Source organism: Vicugna pacos, chromosome 3 (genome assembly GCF_048564905.1).
Source record: "Vicugna pacos chromosome 3, VicPac4, whole genome shotgun sequence".
NCBI classification, from domain to species: Eukaryota; Metazoa; Chordata; class Mammalia; order Artiodactyla; family Camelidae; genus Vicugna; species Vicugna pacos.
This window is the reverse complement of record NC_132989.1, coordinates 79393481-79410652: the sequence shown is the minus strand read 5'-3', so window position 1 is coordinate 79410652 and position 17172 is coordinate 79393481. Positions and strand designations below refer to the sequence as shown.

Genomic DNA, 17172 nt, shown 5'->3' with positions numbered 1-17172 from the left:
TATGGTTTCCATGGTTACAGACCGCGTAGCGTCGACTCCCTGCTCTCTATACTGCGCAAGCGTACAGAGCTGCCTTAGCCACCCGGCGCCTTTGGTTTCGAAGAGAAAGCTCCTCCCTCCTCTTCCGTTGTTCTCCTATCGCCTTCTTCCTTTGCCGAGTCCACGCGCTCTGGGTGTCCGTGACGCAGTATTCGTGCGTCCGCGTCGTTTGGAGCCGCGACGCTGAACATGGCGCGTTCCTAGAAGCCGCTTTCGGCATCAGTAGGCGGCGGCGTGTGGACTGGAAGCGTGGGGCGCCGGATAACCGACGCCACTTCGTGTCGGGGCGTGGAAGCGGGAGAGCCGGGCCTTTGCGGACCGAACCAAACGGTGAGGCCCTGGCCTGAGGGCCACAGTGCGCGCGCGAGAGGAAGGGAGCAGTGGGCTGGGCAGCGGAGACCGGAGAGGCGAGGGAAGAACGTGGGGCTACCCGGAGGCCAGGGATAGCAGTAGCGCGGCGAGGGCGGCCTGCAGGCTTGCCTCTCCATTACCCTAAGAACCCCTGGGAGCTCGGGGCTGTCCCAGTCAGCCCGGGAACGGGAAGCATGGTCACGTAGGAAGCAGGGTGCGGGGAGGCAGGGGCTGGGTGCCAAGATGAGGAGGACGTAGGGTGCTCATTGTGGCTCCGATTGCGGGCCGGGGTGGTGCATATGCCCTTGGGGGATAGGTGGTGCCAATTTTCAGAGAACGTGCTCATCCTTAGTGTATTGTTATTGTACACACGACATTGCTACTAATAGCAATATTATGAGTGCTTTAAATAACCTTTAGACCCGTGCTTGCCGTTAATGAACAAATGAAGGAAGTTAACATGTTTTTCAGAGGACCTACTCGCTAAGGTATGGCCGCCAGTGCTCAAGCCCAGCGACTTCTGCAGCTGTATATTTGAGGATATTTGTGATTCAGCAAAACTATTTTGAGGCCCGTTGCATTTGTCATTTTTTTTTAATCTTTTCATGACATAGTGGTGAACGAGGGAAGTATTTCAGAGTGACTTGACTAAATAGGTAGGACTGGTAGATTGCCTCCTGGTGCCAAGATTGCAATTGACATCCCTCCTCCCCACCCCATTTAAAGAGCTCAGTTTTTAGTTCGGTAGTGCCCTTGAGATTTGATTCTTCTTCAGAAGGGAGTGAGGAAGAGCAGTTTACAGCCATAATGTTTTTCTTTTTTGTTTCGATAGGGAGTTCATTCCTTCACTGTCACATTATTTCATACTTCTCTATTCAGTACAGAGGCTTCAGGTTAAAGGCAGAGTGACTCTACGATGTAAGTCATCCATTTCATGACACCTTTTCTTAAATCTTTCATCACTGAGGAAGATTTCCGTGAAATTAGAATGAAAATGTCTCCGTGTTGGTTGTGATAGGATTGTGGAATTTTTTCCCTCCTGTAACCCCGGGTACAGGGAATAGTAGGAACAGTTTAATTATAGCAGTAGTTTGTGGCAGTGTATTATAGCCCCAGGGCAGCTGGGCTGCCTGCCCTAGTTACACTTCCTAAAGCAGAAGAAAATTCTCAACATAAATTTAGTGTGGTAATACGATTGGTAGTTCTAAACAGGTAGTTGAAGATTACTTGGAAATTAATATAAAAATCTTTAGGTTTTGTGACATAGTGTGTTTGCATTCAGGATCAAACCAGGATGCAAAATAACCCTTGTAAACCTGTGGCAGTTAAAGTATACTGAAGATATTTCCAGATATATACATGTGTTTTTTCAGAAATGTTCGTACCTTGAGAGCGCTATGTTTGATTAGATAGATTTTAACCTTATATTTTTATGCGTGTGTGTTTGTATTTAATCTTAACCTTCTCTTAATTTAGTGTTACTGATGTCAATTCCTTTCTTTTCCTATCTGCACCAAATGGGGACTGTCAGTTAATTTCAGAGTGTTTTAGGGAATGGCAAAACCCACTTCATGCAGCATTCATGGATGACAGTTCTGTATTCATTCAACAACAAACGTTTATTGACTAATGGGAAGGCAACCCAATAATCCTGTGTGTCCCATGGTCGTTATTAACCCACCACCTCCTTCTTTCCTTACTCTTTCCTGGATAATGTTGCCATATGTGGTGGGACCTTCACTGCTGTTTGCCCTCTTTCACCTGCGTACATGTCTGCCTCTATCTGTTCATCTCTCATTATTCTCCAAGTTTTCTTCTCCTCAAGGACAGTGTTTCGTCAGTGTATTAGTTTGCTTGGGCTGCCATACAAAATAGCAGAGACTAGATGACTTGATAAACAACAGAAATTTACCTTCTTGCAATTCAGGAGGCTGGAAGTCCAAGACCAAGATTAGGGCAGAATTGGTTTCCTCGGAGGCTTCTCTCCTTAAGTTACAGGTGACCACCCTCTTTCTACCTCTTCACATGGTCGTACTTTTGTACACTAGAACCTCTGATGTTTCTTTTTCTTATTAGAACACCAATTGTGTTGGATGAGGGGACACTCTGATGGCCTCATTTTAACTTAGCCACATCTTCAAACATTTTTATCTTCAGGACTGGAGATACTGAGGGTTAGGGTTCCAACATATGAATTGTAGTTCAGTCCATCACACTTGGCTATTCCATTTTTACTCTCAACTGGTATTAACTTATCAGGATTTAAATGCATTCATCTTAAATACACTGTTTTCATTCTAGATTTCTCTTCAGTTTTATCTGTTGTTATTTCCCTTAAGTTTCTTTTGTTTCTTTTTTTTAAATGGAGGTACTGAGTATTGAACCCAGGACTTTGTGCATGCTAAGCACACTGGACCCCTGAGCTATATCCCTTAAATTTCTTGAAAAAGTTATTTGTATTCATTTTCTCCACCTTCTTGTTTTTTTTCCCCAAATATGTTAAAGTCTGGGAATCCACTGCTGTCACTGAAGTTGACAAGGTGAAGGTCACCATTGATCTCTTTATTCTGAAGTGTTAAGGAATTTTTTTTATCATTTGTCATTTTAACTAGTTGCCCTCCTTGAAATTTTCTTGACACAATAGTCTCCTTATGTTCCTTCTGTGTGTTGGTCGGTCTTTCCTTGGTTTACTTTTCTCTTTTTTCTGACCACTGTAGATGCTCATTTCACTCTGGGGTATTATCTTCTGTTCTCTTCTGCCTCTGCCTTCTCTCCTTGAAGGGTTTCATCCCTGATGACTTCAACTGCTATCTCTATTTTGATGACTCCCCAAATCCCTCAAAGCCCAATTTTGCTGTAGTAAAATTTATCAGGAAGATAAGCTGTAGTCTTGGTATTTTGCTTCTCATGTCTAAAGACGAAAGCAAAAATAAGTTAATTTCATTTGGTGTCAGTGGACAGCACTGTTATCAAAAGGAACAATGTGGTGGTCAATAGAGAGTATTGGGTTGGGATAAGAGACTTGAATTCCAGGTTCCCAGAAATGCCACTAATGAGCCTGTGACCCTCGAGAAGTCACAATTTATCCCTTTAACCTTTTTGGGACACAGTTTCTTAATCAGTAGAGCAAGATGCTTAAATTAGATAAACTTACTGTTTAGAGAGCTGACACGGATGGCTCCAAGGTGATAGAAAATTATTTTAATGATTCAAAGCATGAGTTTAGTGATAAAATGTGAAACAGTTCCTGATTTTGAGGGCACTGCTGGGCATACAGCTTATACATATTTTAATGCATGAATGTGTATAAATGCAGTGACTCCTTAGGCTAAACTCTCACAAAAAGAATGAGATTCTTCTAAGACAAGTTACATGATATCTTGGACCAGTTATTGGAAACTACTGATCAGAGATGCTTATATTTGGAGAGGACTGATGATTCCTTAACAGTTAGCAAAAGGTTTTGATTAAAATTTGATCAGTTATAGTCTATGCTATTACTTCCATCTGGTAAAGAGTATCTTGCTCAAAATCAAGCTTATAGCTTTTCCTTCCTATTTCTTTAACATCAGAGAAGGAACTTTAAAACCAATAAGCATAATTGCTCCTCTTTAGTAGTTTTTATACAGGTGTGTATTTTTTTTTTTCTTTCAGCTAAACAGATGTCAAAGAGGATGGTGGTGACACTTGTTGGGGCCTCACTGCTGGCACCACCTTGATGGGGGTCACTGTGGTTTAGAGTAAGCTCCTTAACATTCCCTATTAGTATTGTGAAGTCATGGGGAACTCTGATGTATACCAAACAGGCCAAAGACTTATTGGAGACTACCAGTGACATTTTACTAAAAACTTCTAGTGATACACAAATATTCAGGTTTATTGGATAGGACTTCTCTCACAGCTGGCTCCTGGCACTGTATCCTGCCTTCTTACATACTATGTAATTTACACAATTATTTCTCTGTCTCCACCTACTAGAATATACTCTCCATAAGGGCAGGATTTTTTTTGTCTTAGTTCATTATGTTTCTGAAGTGCCTAGAATAATGTCTGGTATTTATAGGTGTTCATAAATATTTGAATGAATGAACGAGTGAATGAATGATGTGTCTAAGGATTAGCCAAGTGATTGAGAGTTCAGGATTAGAATGAAGGGTATTAGATATTCCAGTGAAAAGCATTGTTAAATTTGGTTGTCCCAATATGCCCCATTTCAAAGTAGTCGAAGATACTGTGTGAACTGTTCATTCATTTATTCATTCTTTTTTTTCAGTTACTTCAGCCTCTTGTTTACGTCTGTAGTATCTTTTATAGGTATTTCTCTCTTTACTGTGATATAAATTCCTTTACTTCCAAAAAGATTGTTGTGTCTTTGACCTCTTTTTCACCTTTTCTAAAAGTCTGCTTTCCACTCTTAGAAGTCATAATCACATTATTGCTCTGTTCAGTTCATCAGACGTTTACTGAGCATTTGCTATATCCCTGACACCGTACTAGGTACTGGCATATAGAGATGACTAAGACGCATTCCTGCCTTTAAGCAACTTGTGATTTTGTAGAAGAGACTCAAGTAAACAAGGAAATAGATGTAATAATAGGAGTATGTGATGTGTGGAACAGTTGTGCGGAGGAGGGAGCCTTTACTGTCTAGTGCAGTTGAAGATTCCCAGAGGTGGTGGGCAGTCGGCAGTGAGCAGCAACTTGAGTAATTTCTATTTTGTGGTCCATTAGCTGCCATTCTAAAAAACATACACCGAGTAGACAGAATTGTATCATGACCCTTATCTCCTCACCACACAGGTTTAACAATTACCAGCTCATGGTCAGTCTTATTTCATCTTAACCTCTGCCTGCTTCCCCTCTAACTACACTGGGAGAGCTGTTTAGAAACTTGGTCAGATTCAGGTTTATTTATTTTGGCAGGCTGCTTTGTTTTAAGATTTTGTTTTCTCAAAGTAATAATGTATCCCTTTAAGTTTTCTGATAGAACTTTTCTGTTTTGATTATGTTTGGACTCTTCCTCTGGTCTCCACAGAATTTCATTTCTTTCTTGTCTTTGACACATTTACTTTCTCTAGTTTGCTTTTGACTCCAGGCAGTTTAGCAATTTTGTAATATTTCCTATTCATAATTCCCCAGGAACATGTTTTCTGCCTCCTGTTCTTCTTTTTGTAGATTTGGGCTATAGATCATGATTGACTTGCAGGAATTTAGCTATCTTTCAAAGAATGACATCTTCCTCTCATCCCTCTGTAGGAAATGTTCCAGTAATACATGGTAAATACTATATTGCTCATACATTGCACCATTCAAATTTTTGTACCTATTTTTCCAGGAGGAAAACTGGAGCTTTAAAGTTGTTAGTGTCGCTTTCTCAGTGGCTTGTATCTGGCTTTTTCTGAATATTTGTTCTTTTAAATGTGGGCTACACATTTTCTCACTAGGTGATTTCATCCCTCTCTTTATATCATTCTGCCTTTTCTTGTTCCACAGTTTCTCAATCTTCTTTACTCTAAAACATTGCTTATGAATATTACTTTTTAAAAAATTCAGTCATCTATGTTGTATAAAGCTCAGAACACACTCATGTGTTCATCTTATGTTTTTGTTTGATAAAGAGTATTTTAAACGATGCAGTATTTAATTATAAAAGTAGAGATAGTGCTGTAAGGTAGTTCTTCGGTTGTCATATTTTGCCTCAATGCGAAGTTTTCTTTTTCATGTTTTCAGTACCATCATGTATTACATTAATCTTTAGGCTCTCATTCATTTCTTTCCTCCAGGAATCTTTTCTCAGTATTCTTTCCCATAACTTCTTGAACCCTGAAAACCCTTGCTGTAGGATTGTCCTGCCACCTTGCAGATGGTTATCCTAGTCAAGTGGTCATTGAGAATTCCAGGGTTGCCCCTTGCAGCCCCCACGTCCCTCGCCCATTTTTCTTGAGGGAAAAGGATACTTGGAACCTACTATTTGGGATGTCCTACTTACTTCTTAACCATCAGGTGGCACTGCAGATTACTCAACTTATTTTTGCATCTTTAGAAATAGTAGATCTAGTAGGTCGTTATCTGGTATAAAAAAAAAAGTTGATGTGGAATCTTACATGAAATTAAGTGAAATTAAGATATTATTGATAACAAATACAAATTTATTCTCCTTTTGTATGATGGAAGTATACAGTATATATATGTGATGCTTAAAGGAAGGTAAATAATAAGTTAGTATTTGGGGTTGGTTTCATTTTTTCAGATTGTTAACTATTTCAAACTCTTGTCCTTATAAGCACCAAATAGTAAGAACATTAAATGCCTTTTAGAGATGAATATTTAAATAGTTAAATAGATGAATATTTAAATAGTTAAAACTGCTGTTCGGTTATAAGACTCAGAGTCCCCTAACTGAGGAAGATTGTCTTTTGGTAAACATTGCCATCACAAATCCAGGTAATATGGCAGAATGATTGCTTATCAACACTTACTACTGAAAACTGTTTGTAAGCTTTCTCTCTTGAACTTTTATGATCAGAGTGCAGTTATTGATCACATTATCTACTTAAGTCTGTATGTTTAATGTATTGATTTCTTGGTAGGTGCTTGACAAGAGAAATACATGATGATTTCTTGAGAGGTTGGGATGTTTTAGGAATAGGAAAGAGAAATCAAGTAAATATTGCCATGGAAATTTAGAATACATATAAAGTGAAAATTCTTGGCATTTTAAGAAAGGTATGTTTTTTTCATCATAAAGGTAAAATGTGTAGACCATTAGAATCCCCATAACCTCTGGGACTGTGGTAACACAACTACTGTTTATAGTCTTATGTTTCCTGCTTGTCTTTTATTCTTAGGCATTTTTATATTTGTTTAGCTTTATTACATATATTTTATGTAGTATTTTTTATTTGACATTATAGATATTCCCCTAATTGCAAAACAGACTAAGAATATTTTAAAATCTTGATTGGTTTAGGATTTAAACTTGAGTTCTATCACCAAGCAGGAGTTTGTAGGTCCTTTGAAACTCTTGAGTAGGTGGGGTATTTTAGGAGTAGAGAAGAGAAAACATGGAAGTATCTCCTCTCCTTCTCATTATATATGTTCTGTTGTGTATATTTTATTCCAAAATAGATCAGTCTTTGATATCAATCTTTGATTGATCTTTACATGAAGTCTCATAGGGAATGATTCAGTAGCCCTGGTGGGTCTTTAATGTGACAATGTTTGGAGATACATGGAAGCATCTTGGAGTCAAAACAATCCCTTGGAAGTGTTATTTACTCATTGTATGCAGGGATGCTGAACAACCTGTAACGCATGCGACAGAGAAGAGTTTTCCTGTGCAAACTGCCAACAGCCTCTGTTGAGAAACTGAAATGAATCTAAATGGTTGCAGCGTGGATTTGAATGGCAAGAGCACCTTTGGAACCTTCTTGGCTTATGTCAAATCTTATGTTTTTTCATCTTGCTTTACTTTCTTGAACAAATGCTCTTTCTTGCTATGAATTAACATCAGTTGTTGATAGTCTAGCCATGTATTTTTCATTTCTTCAGTCACTTTTCCCTTTCTCACTAATTGTCATTTATATAGTCAGGGCACTTAAAAGAAAATAACAGCTTTTCTAAAATGCACAGACCATACAATTCACCCACTGAAAGTGTACAATTCCATGGTTTTTAGTATATTCACAGAGTTGTGCAATCATTACTACATCAGTTTTAGAACATTTTATCACCCCAAATAGCAGTCACTCTGCATTTTTTGTCAGTCCTTTTTCATGGCTTGATAGATCACTTTTTTAGCATTGAATAATACTTAGTATTCAATTTTGATACTATTTGACAGTAATGTTCAATATTCAATATCCATTGTCTGAATGTATCACAGTTTATTTATCCATTCACCTACTAAAGTACATCTTGGTTACTTCTAAGTGTTGATAGGTATGAATAAAGCTGCCATAAACTTGTGTGTGCAGGTTTCTGTGTGGTCATAAAGTTTTCAACTCCTTGGGTAAATACCAAGGAATGCGATTGCTGGATTGTATAGTAAGAATATGTTTTGTTTTCTTATAAACCACCAGTCTTCCAAAGTGGCTGTACCATTTTGCATTTCCACCAGCAACACCTGAGAGTTCCTCTTGCCCTATGTCCTTGCTAGCATTTGGCCACTCTAATAGGTGTGTAGTGGTATATCTTTGTTATTTTAATTTGCATTTCACTGATGACATATGATGTGGACTATCTTTTCAAGTGCTTATTTATTATTTTTATAATTGAGGTATAGTCAAGTGCTTATTTTCACATCTGTGTATCTTCTTTGATGAGGTGTCTGTTAAGATCTTTGGTCCAATTTTTGATCAGGTTGTTACTTACTGTTGAGTTTTGAGAGTTCTTCATATACTTTGTACACTATAATAGTGCATTATCAGATATGTCTTTAGCAAATATTTTCTCCCAGTCTGTGTCTTTGTCTTCTCATTCTCTTGATACTGTCTTTTGCAGAGCAGTTTTTAATTTTAGTGAAGTCCCATTTATCAATTATTTCTTTCATGGATTGTGCCTTTGGTGTTGTATCTAAAAAGGCATCACCGTACCCAAGTTTATCTAGGTTTTCCTCTTTCTCTCTCCCTCTCTCTCTCTCTCTCTCTATATATATATATATTCATTTATTTCCTCCTTGATGAAGGCACTGGGGTTTGAACCCAGGACCTTGTGCATGCCAAGCACGTGCTCTACCACTGAGCTATACCCCTAAACTGCTCTTCTGTATTATTTTCTAGGAGTTTTATAGTTCTGTGTTTTAAATTTTAGGTCTGTGATCCATTTTGAGTTAATTTTTGTGAAGGGTGTAGTCATTGTTTAGATGGATATCCATTTTTTTCCTGAACCATTTGTTAAATGGCCTGTTTTTCCTCTGTTGTATTGCTTTTGCTTCTTTGTCAAAAGGTCAGTTGACTATATTAATGAGGGTCTATTTCTGGGCTTTCTTATCTGTTCCATTGATCTATTTGTCTGTCCTTTTGCCAATATCATTTTCTTGATTACTTTATCTTTATAGTAAGTCTTGAAGTCAGTAGTGTTGATCCTCCCAGTTCATTATTCTTTAGCATTGTGTTGGCTATTCCAGTTTTGTAGTTTCTCCATATAAACCTTAGAATCAGATTATCTGTATCCATAAGGTAACTTGTTGGGATTTTGATTGAAATTGCAGTGAATCTGTAGATCAAGTTGAGAAGTGACATCTTAACAGTTTTGAGTCTTCCTATCCATAAACATGAAATGTCTGTTTATTTAGTTGCTCTTTGATTTTGTTCATCAGTGTTTTGTAGTTTTCCTTATGTAGATCTTGTATCCCTTTTGTTACTTTTATAACTAAGTGTTTCACTTTTGAGGATGCTAATGCAAAGAATACTGTGCTTTTAAATTTTCACTTCCACTTTTTCATTGTAAGTATGTAGGAAAGCAGTTGACTTTTGTGTATTAACCTTGTATCCTGCAGCCTTGCTACAAATTGCCTGTTAGTTCCAGGAGGTTTTTGGTTGATTCATTTTTTTAAAGAACTCTACATATATTGTCATGTCATCTTTGAACAACGATTTACGTCTTCCTTCCTGATGTGTGTACCTTTTATTTTCTTTCTTATTACATTTGCAAGGACTTCCAGTTCCATGTTGAAAAGGAGTAGTGAGAAGGAAACATCCTTACTTTGTACCTGATCTTAGTGGGAAAGCTTGGAGTTTCTCACCGTAAAGTATGGTGTTATCTGTAGGTTTTCTCCACATAGTCTTTATCAGGTTGAGAAGGCTCCTCTCATCCTTTGCCTTTTAATCAGATTCTTTGTCTTTTTATTATCAAGTTATAAAAGTGCTTTATATATTTTGGATATAAGCCTCTTATCAGATATATGAATTGCAAATATTCTCTTCCATTCTGTGGATTGTCTTTACTTTCCTGCTGATGTTGTTTGGTAAAGTTTTAAATTTAGTGAATTTATCTGTTTTTTTACTCCAGTTGCTTGTGCTTTTGGTATCATATTAGAGAGTGCTTTGCCTAGGCCAAGGTCATGAAGATTTACTCCTAGATTTTCTTCTAAGAGTTTTATAGGGTTACCTCTTCATGCTTAGCTCTATGATCCATTTAGAGTTAATTTTTGTGTATCATATAAGGAAGAGGTTCAGCTCTTCTTTTGCATGAGAATATCCAGTGGTTCCAGCACCGTCTGTTGAAGATTATTCTTTCTCCTTTGAATTATCCTGGTATCCTTGTTGAAAATCAGTCGACTTTAAATGTAAGAGTTTGTTTCTGGACTTTCAAATCTGTTTCATTGATGTGTATATCTATCCTATGCCAGTACCAACACTATCTTGGTTACCGTAGCTTTATAGTAAGTTTTGAAATTTGGAAGTGTGAGTGAATTTCCCATATTTCCGTTACTAATTGTGATCTTAGAACATATTTATATGATTTCGTTCTTTTTAAAATGTATTGAGGTATGTTTTGTGGCTTAGCATATGGTCTGTCGTGGAGAATGTTTCATGTGTGCTTGAGAAGAAAGGTTGCTTGCATTCTACTGTTGTTGAATGGATGTGTGTTAGGACTAGTTTGTGTTTAATGTTGTTTAAGACGTATTTCGTTGTTGTTTTTCCTAGTTGTTCTGTCCATTATTGAAAGTGGAGTATTGAAGTCTCCAACTGTTACTGTTCCTGGTTCAGCAAGTGGGGTGGGCACGATTGAGGCCTCTGTGCTTCTCCTGATGTGCCTGGGGTAGAGCTGCTGCCACATTAGTGGTGCCTGGGTTAGGGAAGAGTGCCCCAGACTTCTTGGTCGTGCTTGTCTGGAATAGAGCTACTGGGGTGGGTGAGAGATGCTGGCTGCCCCTCCTGGGGGAGAAACTGTAGCCATCAATTGGGAGCTGAGGTGAGAGGAAGCCCCATCTTCGTGGCTACTTCTGCCTGGAGTATAGCTTCTGTCACACTGTGGGGCAAGAGTGAATTCATGGCTCAGATACCATGGATTCTTGCTGATTTTCCAAGGTGTAGTAGTATTTCTAGCATAAACGTTTCTCCATTTGCTGTACGTCCTTAAACACACTCTGCAGAGACTATACATAGTTGCTCTTTATAACTTAAATCAGTTTCTGGTTGTTTCAGTGAGGAGAGGATCTGTGGAGCTCTTCATACCACCATTGCAGAAGTACTGTCTCTCACTTTAAACTGGAAATTGGATCTAGAGTCTTGATCAGATTATGGCCGATCATTTTTGGTGTTTAGAAATGGGTTGTATACTTCTTACTGCATCACATCAGGAGGCACTTAAGCTCAAGTTGTGCAGCTGTTGATAATAAATTTGCTTTTTTGTTTAAGCTGACTGACAGATACCTTCATTTTAAACGTTTGTTTCTTCATTGCATTTAGCAAGTAACCTGTGGACACACTGGGAACATTCCATTCCCCAACAGCTGTTCTTTCACTTAATTCTGTTAACCTCTGTTCTGTTACGGAATAAACTACCGAGAGTACCTTTTTTGATTTCGAAATTCTTTTTTCTTCTATTTTTGTTGTAGTCTAACACCTTTTTCTAAGTCAGTCCGCTTACTCACTGCTTTAACTTTTAATAGTGGCTTGTGTGGAATGTCCTAAAACTAAGGACAAACACAGATATGTAGTAATCTGAAGAAAATTGTCATGGCGAGATTAAAGTCGATGCAGGCCTGAGGAGTCTTGTCTGTTGGTAGCAGACAGAGGTACTGTATGTACTTGTTTCTTTCAATGAAAATTAGTCAGTTTCCACCTACAGGCAGATCTGTATTATCTTTGGATTTTGGATTTTACCAGAATTGGGAAGGTATCTTATAGAATAAAGCTTAGAAAGTCCACTTACAAGGTACAAGTTATTTTTAAGCTCTGGGTCACATATTGCTTGGTTGTTTAGACTTTAATAGACTCAAAGACTACAGTTAAGTCCAGTAATGAATAAATTGAACTGACTGAATTGAGAAATAGTAAGAAGGGCAAAATGCCTGCCCTTTTAATTTTCACCTTCTCCTATTATTGTTCTTAGGGAAAAAAAGAGTATGCATTTAGATTTTGAATAATGCTTTTTTATAGTGTGGTTGAAAGCTAGTAAAATACTCACAAGCAGTGTTTCCTCTTGCTCATGATTTTAAACTATACATATTAATGAAAATCAAAGCAACCTCAGTGTATACATTATTTATTAAAAAACCTAGCCGAATTTAATTTTGCTGTTAGCTTGGTTGTCTCCAGGGTCTTGATCATTGATAGAAACACAGAAAGGCAAAGGATACATTCTTCTAACATAGGTGTGGGATTTTTCTCAATGCACATAGACAGCGCTTCCCCTGTGAAAGACTAGCATCCCTGGCCTTCAGGCCTACCCGGTGATGATCTCGTGAAAATCCTGTTAAGTGCTTTGAGAAATACCTCTGGCCATTTTCACGAGTTAGTCTGTGTCTCCATCTCCTTCTGCCTTCCACCCTGCTTTTCGTTTCTCATTCCTTCCTCCTCTTCTCCTTTTCCTCTTTACTGTCTTTCTCTGTCAGTCTCAGGTCTCCAGTTTTTTTTGGAGACTAATTGTGTCTGCTTCACTACTATGTGCAAGTAGCAGTAGCAACCCTATTGTATTTCTGTATGCTAATTCGAAAAGAAAAATATTGGAAGGTTAGTTTTCCAGTGAACTACCCTTCCAACTGACTACTAGTAGTCAGTAATCATCTTTTATCTCAAAGGAAGTTTATTTCCACACTGCTACATTTGAATGACTATACACATCTCCCCTTGTTCTTTGTTGCCATTGTTGTCCTTTCAGGGGAATCCCACAATTGAGTACTGTATGAATATTTTATACATAGAAAATGAGGTCCTTTGATTCTGATGGATTTAGGAATCTTCCTCTCCAGGAACCTATTATGAGAGGGCATGGTGTTTGTAGGTGTTTGGGAGTAGGGTGGTGTGGTGAGGCCGCTTTATGTTACAGTTATCAGGCCTCACTCTGCCATGTACTAGTTTTCTACATGACCCTGGACAACTCTAATTGTTCTAACAACTGTAAATTGTTCCTCTGTGAAATAGCGATTATTAGTCCACATGCCAGATTTGCTTTTCATAGGTTTGTTATGGGATCTTTAAAAAATTTAATAGGCTTTAGTAATATGGTATTTTAATGATTCATTATCAGTCTGTCATTCCTGAATTGTTGGTTTTTCATGATGTATTTAATCTGTAATTTAGGAACTGATTCCTGCTTAAAGCTTCCCTTATAAGTTAATTAGTACTTGGAAATACTTTCAATAGAAGTTATGAGTGATGGTTTGTTTCTTAGATCGAAAAGCCTTTTTACTCACTAGATATTTCTGTGGGGGTAATGTGCTCTGGATTCCAGCAGTATTCTAGAAACTTATTTTTTAGTTTGTTTTAATGAAAATAATTCTCTCCACCTCCCATCTCATCATCCCCCATATTTTGGTTAGAGAAAAAGACTCTTGATTCTTATTTTAACAACTGTCTCAGTGCTTGGCACAAAATTGGTTCTCCAAAAATATATGAGCTGAGCTCTCCCTCCGAGAATGGATGGGCTTCTTGGGAGCAAGGATCAGAAGCAAGAGGAGGGGACCTGGATGAAGCAGGACGCTAGAGGGATGGGGAACTCTGGCAGCTTCCATTAGAACTGGTGAATGGTGGGGCATAGAGATGAGTACATGGACTTAACAGTCGCTTTGTTGTGAGGATCCAGAGAAGTGTGACATGTGAAGGTGTATATGTATGTGAGCGCTCTGCGCAATCTTTGCTCTAGGTGAAAATTGCTCTGTGGGTTGGCAGTAGTCAGTGATTCTGTTTTTCACGTAGTGGCCCATAATAGAGATACGGCTTTTTTCTTTTTGGGGGCTGAAGTTGGGGTAGGGATAAGTTCTGGTAGAGCATTTCTCCATTATTGTATTCACATTAATGTATTTATATTCATATTCTTCCTATCTCCCGGTTGCTTTTTTGTACATGTATGAAAGTCAAGGACTTTATTTTCCCCTATAAAGTTGCCACGTGATCTGTTCCTGCCTACTTCTCCAGCCTCATCTTGTATTATCCCCTTTTCTCAGTAAGTATCAGTACTGGCCTTCTTAAGTTTGCTTCTAATATTAAGGCCTTATTTTCAGTTGTTTTCCCTATCCAGAGCTCTGGGTCTCTCTTGTCATTCTCATGTTTTTATTGAACCCAAGTTCGTGTGCCCAGTGCACAGTGGGGCCAAACTGAAATGTCAGAGTTTGGAGCAGAGAAAGTTTGGAGCAGAGAAAGTAAGGGCCAAGCAAGGAGAACAGATGGCTCGTGCCCCCAAATCCTGAATTCCTCATTAGTTTTTGGGGAAGAATTTTTATAGGCAGTTTTGGGAGGAGAGCTGCAAGGTGTGTAACCTTCCTCTTAATGGTTGGTGGTGAGGTAACAGAATAGTGTTCCAGGAATCTCAATCATCAGCCTTCTGGTTCCAACGAGTTTGGGGTCTCTGTGCTTGTACTTAGCCTAAAGTTAACATCCTCCACCTGGGTAGGGCCCTTAGTTCCTGTGGAAGAACTTAGAGATATGTACCAGATTGTTATGCATCCCCCCTGAGGGGGAACCAGGGCCCTGCTCTTTTCCACATTCCCTCACTCCCCTAATTAGTAACTGTTTGAATCTGCTCTTTGAAACTCACGAGGCTGAAAAAGCTTTTTCCTACAAACAAGAAATTGGGACGCGGAAAGGCTTTTGTGCCTGGGAGGGCCTCACAGGGTCCTCCTACTGGGTTTCAATGTCTTTCGTAAATATCACTAGAGAAACCTTCTCTGAACATCCAATCTAAAGTAACACATTCAATTATAGTCTTTAACATTATCTTATTTTCTTCATTTCATTACCTCTTTAATTTTCTTTTTTCTTTCATTTCTTTCCTTTTTAAAACAGATACGTCATTTTCCATTAGAATGTAAACTACATGAAATCAAGGGCACCATTTTGTTCACTCTTATATTCTCAGCACCTAGAACAATGCTTTCAGCAGTATTATTGGCTAAATCAATTAATTAGCTCCCATGTGATTCAGTGTGAAGTCCTTTATTGTTTAACATTGATCCGTTTTAATTCAGCAAATATTAAGCATGTATCATGTATCTTGTTGGGCCCATAAGATTACAGAGATGTCTGTTCTATCACTCAAGGAAGGCAATATTAGATTTGAAGACTAATACGGCTTTGGTGTTCAAGTCCAAGGACTGCCACTTAGTTGATTGTGACCTTGGCAAGGTAAGGTCTCTGATCCTTTAGTTTTCTACCCCAAAAATGGGGTTATATAATAGTATGTACCACATAGAATTATTATTAGGAATGAATAAAGCCCTTAGTACAATACTTGATGTGTAATACATGCTCAGATACTGGCTTTTTTAACGTTTAATTTTTATTTTAGCTGGCTGCTCTTAAATTGCTTGGGGGAGAATCAGTGAATGTCTGCTCCTCATACCGTGGACAGTTCCCTTGAGAGAACTGCAAATCAGTGCTGGTCTACGTTCTTTTACAAGAGTGTACAATTGAAACTATGTTTTGTCATTCAGTACATTAGTAGAGCTAGACTTTCTAAGTCGTACCTCAGTTTTAGAGTTTCTGAAGTTGTGCTTCTGATACTTTGACAGTTACTGAGATTTACTTAGAAAACTTTAAGCACTTTAAGATTTTTGCCCCACTGCCTCCTGCCTTCAGTCTGTTTTGATTGAGTAGGTTTGACGAGAGCATTGAGAATTTTGCATTTCTGTGAGGTAGTGCTGGTGTTGCTGGTTGCCAATTCTTGGACCGCACTTTGGGGTTTTTCTAGAATTGTTCTAACATAGGAGCTACTAGCCACATGTGGCTATTGAGTACTTGAAATGTGGTTAGTTCAGAGTAAGATGTGCCTTAAGTCTAAAATATACACAGGATTTTGAATACTTAGTATAAAAATGTAAAATACCTCTATTAATCAGTATTTTCAAAATATTGACTACATGTTGAAAGGATAACATTTTGAACACATTGAGTTAAATGTGATAAAGCTAATTTCACTTGTTTCTTTTTAATTCTTAACATGGCCACTAGAAAAGGTAAAAATTACATACATGGCTTGTTTTGTGGCTTGTGTTGTATTTCAACTAGACAGAAAAACACACTGCCTATTTCTTTAAAGTATCTTCTTAGGGCCTCCATAAAGTGAATCTCTCTTATATAGTCTGTTTTTGAAATCATACATTACCAACAAATCTTCTAAATTGAGTAAAAATCCATTCACTTATTTTTAAGTGGTAACAAACACAGAAACTTATATTGTTCAAGAAACACCTAATTAGTGAGGGAGACAATATATATTTACAAGGTACCACCCTAGTCAGCTCTAAAATATAGATAAGAACAGAGTACTAATTTAAAATCTTAATCCAGTTTATTGGTAATTGGTAATATTTTGTCTTGTTTCCAATTATTATGCCCTAGCCCTGCTTTACTCCCATGGACTTCAAAATTGTTAATTTCCTTAAATGTTGTAATATGTTGGGTCAAATTTCTTGCTGAATCAACATTTGAGACATTCTCTTTTCATTAGTCATTGCAATTACTTACAGCTCTTTAACAAGGGAAGTAATTTACTTTGGCTATATTCCTTATAGGTTAATGACTTTTAAACTTTTACTATCTGGAACATTCTTCAGTTTTAGGTAACTGTTAACACAAAGCTAATTTCCAGTCACCTCTGCACTGAGAACTAGAGTTA

At 38.0% G+C, this 17172-nt stretch overlaps 1 protein-coding gene and 1 non-coding gene across 3 annotated transcripts in view; one reads left to right on the top strand and one right to left on the bottom strand.

Moving 5' to 3' along the window:
- The first annotated feature begins 203 nt into the window (after positions 1-203).
- IPO11 (importin 11) overlaps positions 204-17172 on the top strand; it is a 168794-nt gene continuing 151825 nt past the window's right edge. The window contains exon 1 of one of the 2 annotated variants that reach the window (XM_006206039.4): positions 204-369. The gene's annotated coding sequence lies outside the window, so the exon portion shown is untranslated. The remainder of the gene's footprint in view (positions 370-17172) is intronic. The other variant, XM_031675666.2, reaches the window with a different exon arrangement.
- Positions 9072-9143, bottom strand: TRNAA-GGC (transfer RNA alanine (anticodon GGC)). Its single transcript has one exon. It is a non-coding gene; the product is annotated as a tRNA-Ala (tRNA).